The sequence below is a fragment of the Bactrocera latifrons genome, unplaced genomic scaffold (genome assembly GCF_001853355.1).
Source record: "Bactrocera latifrons isolate USDA-ARS-PBARC rearing strain unplaced genomic scaffold, ASM185335v1 scaffold_75, whole genome shotgun sequence".
NCBI classification, from domain to species: domain Eukaryota; kingdom Metazoa; phylum Arthropoda; class Insecta; order Diptera; family Tephritidae; genus Bactrocera; species Bactrocera latifrons.
The window spans coordinates 866,864-871,313 of record NW_017537434.1 but is presented as its reverse complement, the minus strand read 5'-3'; positions in this window follow the sequence as shown (position 1 = coordinate 871,313).

The window sequence follows — 4,450 nt, the reverse complement described above, 5'->3', positions numbered from 1 at the left end:
GTTAAGTGCTGGAATAGGATTTTCAAGGCAGCAATAGATACAAGGACAGTTTGTTAAGTCGGTGAATTTCTGGAAAGAGACGAATATTAGATTTTAATTTCAAATCCAACAATGAACTTTATTGTATTATAGGACGTGATTTATTTCGAGGTAGTTCCCTGATTTTTTTATAAAAAAAAAATTCAAATTTCAAATTTAATTGGAAATATTTATTATCGTACGAAAGGACACCTTTTGGCATTTACTTTTCGGAGTTTATCTCTTTCAAATGTTGGCTACATTTCAGATGGTCCATCCGTTGATGATGACTCATCCGAGAATTGCAACTGGTAACTGGCGAATGGCACGCGTGATGTTTTGCTTCAATTGAAGCGTTATGGTCCGCATAGACTTTAGACTTTACATATTCTCACAGAAAAAAGTCTAACGGTGTGATATCATACGATCTTGGTGGCCAATCGACCGGCACAAAACATGAAAGCATCTGCTCATCGAAGTGTTCGCTCGATAAATCCAATGATTGATGCGCTATGTGGAAAGTGATCATGAGTTTAAACTTCAAATCATATCGCGATAACAGTCGCCATTGACGGTTGCGTTCTCAACGGCATCATTTTTGAGGAAATATGGAGCGGTGATTCCTCCGGCTCACAAACCACAGCAACAAACCGTTATTTTTTCTGCTTATTTGTTTCCATACCCATAGAGCCAGAAGTAAACCTCAGCGCTGAACGAAATTTTTCTCGAAAACTTCGAATCTTCTGAACAAGTTGCAGCGAACGGCGTCGAATCGAATTCCTTGGTCTATTAGGTCGAATCTTGAACGGATCAACCGCCTCTTCTGGTGTTGAAAAAGACATGTTGGTTGACTGATCAAATCGATGTTTTGAGTGCTTAAAAATGCTGTTGTTTCAGTCGATGTGTTATAGCCCGCATTGTTGTACACCAGAGTGATCCGTTTTCGGCGGTTGGTTTTGCCGATTTTTAGAAAGACAATTAGCAGACATATGGACTCAAAATTTACTGTTCTGCACTGTTGGGGTATGTTTGTGACATTGCAGAAAACAGGCAACCATTTACTTGGAAGTGGTTCAGGCGCGCACAACTTTCGTTTTATTCGGCTCATTTTGTAACAAAAATACAGTCGACTGCTTTTTCGGGCTCATACGTATAAGTCCAAGATTCATCATATTTCACGATTTCATAAATTTATTTCAAAGCACATATATTGTATTTTATTAAAATTTATGCATGTCCATATAGGTGTCGCTAACTCACGATAGACCAATAGTTTGGGAAACGAAAACTGATTTGGACGACTTTCATGAAGTTAGTTCGAAAGTTTGGATCTACGACTGCTATTGAATTCACCAAACCATCGATAAACATTAGTCTTTGATGAATCTTCATCGACAAAATTGAATTAAGTTCATCGATGCACTGTTACTGAGTTGATCAACATCGAATGTTGTATAATTGGGTGCTTAAGGGGTTAAATGGGTTTCACAGTTAAAAAAAAAAATCGAAAATTTTCATCTTATTAAATTCGATAACATCTCTAGAATATTGTCCTAAATTTTCAAGTTGATCCGATTAATAGTTTCGGAGATACAACCTTGAAAAGGTGGACGCTCGAGGTCAGGTATAGGCTGAGGGCGCGGTAGGTAAAACTTTAAGCACGTTTTTCTCAAAACAATGCTTTCAAAGTCGGTTGCCAAGATTTCTCGCGAACTACTTAACCGATATTGATGAAATTTTACACAGGTCTTCGAGATATCATTTACAAGTCTTGAACGAAGGATTTTTTTTAAATTAAAACTATTTAAAAAAAATATCGAGAAATTTTCATCCAAATTTGCATTTTTTTATAAAAACGTCTGCCAAAAACCCAATTTTCATTTTTTTTGTTTTCCAATACCTAGTTTATTGTCTTTTCTAAAACACGTATTTTTTATTTTTATTTGAGAGGATCCTGAAAGAAGTTCTGCTGACAACGCGGATGCACCTTTTTTCCGAGGGACTGCTGGAAATGGCGTCGTAATGACTGCCATTTTAATTTTTTTTTTTTTAATTTTACAAAACCTTTACTAAATATGAGTCTTTAAAAAAAAGAAATCATTAAAATATTTCATTTTTTATATGTTAAAAAAATTATGGAAAAAAGGCCGTTTTTTGTCCAAGGAAACCCATGTAACCCCTTAAATCCATTTTTTAAATATCGTTCTATTGACGTCCTGCTTCAGTTTTCTGGTATTCAAGGTGGGATATGCACGTGGACTACAAAGCGAGTACTGGACACTACTATGTCAGATTTCACGCTTAATTGAAGAAAAACTGGCTTCATTTAGAGAAAAATCTCTTTCCAGGCCGACATCATCACAAACTTTGGGCTCCGTACAACTTCGTTTTATTGTCAAACTTGAAAACGACACTGACAGAGTGGAGGTTTGAGTCGATCGAGTGGCTATCGACGGAGGTCTACTTGGAAGATCATCAGAAAATTTTTCATACAGTTTATAAAAATTGAAGTATGTAATCTATTTCTCATTTAAAATCTAAATTATAAATTTCTTTTCATGTTCTAGTATCAGACTATTAGATGAAGCTTTACCAGTTTTAACGTAGCTAACTAAGCTTTGAACCATAAGGAATACTTGGTTCTTTCCAGCAGCAACACTGCTTTACTAGGTTACAGGGTTATTTTCTTAATTATCTAAATACTCATATAATAAATTCTTACATACACTCCCATGTATGTATGTATATARTATAAGTCGTGGAGTTTAATGGTTAAGACATTTTGATGACAGGACCGATCATTTAACAGAGCTGACCACGTTGAAGAACTTTTTTTTAAATCCTCTTCTTCTTTCTATAAATGCTGGTTTTCACCCTTTTTCCGACAAAGATCAGAAACATATTTTCTAAATGCGACCACTGTAAAAGCTATGACAGAGGTCTTCACATTATAAGGCTCTCACYTCTTCAAATACATCAAATCATATAGCGCCAAWAAGAGAMCACGATTSGAAAAGCAGTAATRGTTGAAGAGGACYATTTGGCATACGCATTTATTTCTAAGGGTAAGACCAATTTTATTTGAACACAGTTATATATCGACTAAAATTATTATCTTTATGAAAGGTCGTCAACATATTGATATCATTACCAAATTTGAAGATGTAAAGAGAYAGCCGTGTAAAATGTTTCTACCCAACGAACAAAGTCCTAAATTTGGAGTAAAAAATGTACGCTCTTGCAAGTATACCACCACAAACTACCCTCGTACATAAATATGCGRCTCATCAGCAATGCGTGGGTTGTCATCGCCACTTCAATAATTCAACGCACAAAAGACTTAAGCGACGAACTCGTTAAAAGTTCAGTATATGTATGTCTGTACATATGGATGTAGAATATGCTCAATTAATGAAACTGCTGCATTGCGTTTACTAACGATGTTCGATGATTTTAATGAAACTCTGATGACTCAAGTCACAAGCTTTAGCGCTAAGACACGGTACAATAACTACAACAAAACAGGACAACACTTTATCGCCCCCAACGAGGCAACGACGAGTTAAAGTGATTAAAATCGAYGTGCGTGCGTGCRTCAATGGTAAATGGTAAATAGCAATCAAAGAAAATTCAAAAATGGAAATGAAGGCAGTAGAAAACAACAACAACAGCACARTTATGCGTATAAAGCAGACTCATAACACATTAGCGCACGGCGTGATGGCGCGTGTCGCATTACAAACACAGACGAAAGACAGACGAACGATGGCGGCATCGAGCCAAATGTCTTTTTACTCATTTTTATTACGATTTTCCAGCTACTTGCACACACGTCACGCATTTGCGACCATCTAATTTGAAAATGAACAAAAGTCTAACAGAAATTATCGGTTTTTCAAGTTGGAGACTAGAATAAATGTTGTGCGCTTGGCTTGCGTGCGGAAGAGCGGAAGTGTAACGTCGCGTCACGTTTGCGACAATTCTTTTCTTAACTCTTTGCTCTACACCACTTATGCACTTATTGTTGTTGTTTWCGTACATTTTGTARCGRGTGTTAAATATTATTGATCGTGTGGCAGGCCTTGCATGCGCAAGCGCAATTGCTTTGTGGCTTTGCCGCGCATGTTCCGACAAGCAATTATTTAAGTATCGTCTAATGAGAAAATTAAATAAAAAACTGTTTAAAAAATTGTTTAAAAAAAATTAATTATATTTTCAGCACGTGCTTGAATTGGAACTGACCTCAGCGCGGGAGTGCGACTTTTGCTAGTTGTTGAAATGTTTCGGCGTACTATATTTCAGAAATGAAAAATTAGACAAATCATTTAGAAATGGTAGACCGATAGGGATAGCGAACAACGCCATATTTTTCCCCGCCTTTTTTCATTTTTCTTTTGTACGACTTGCCATTTTATCCTGGAAAGATCGAATC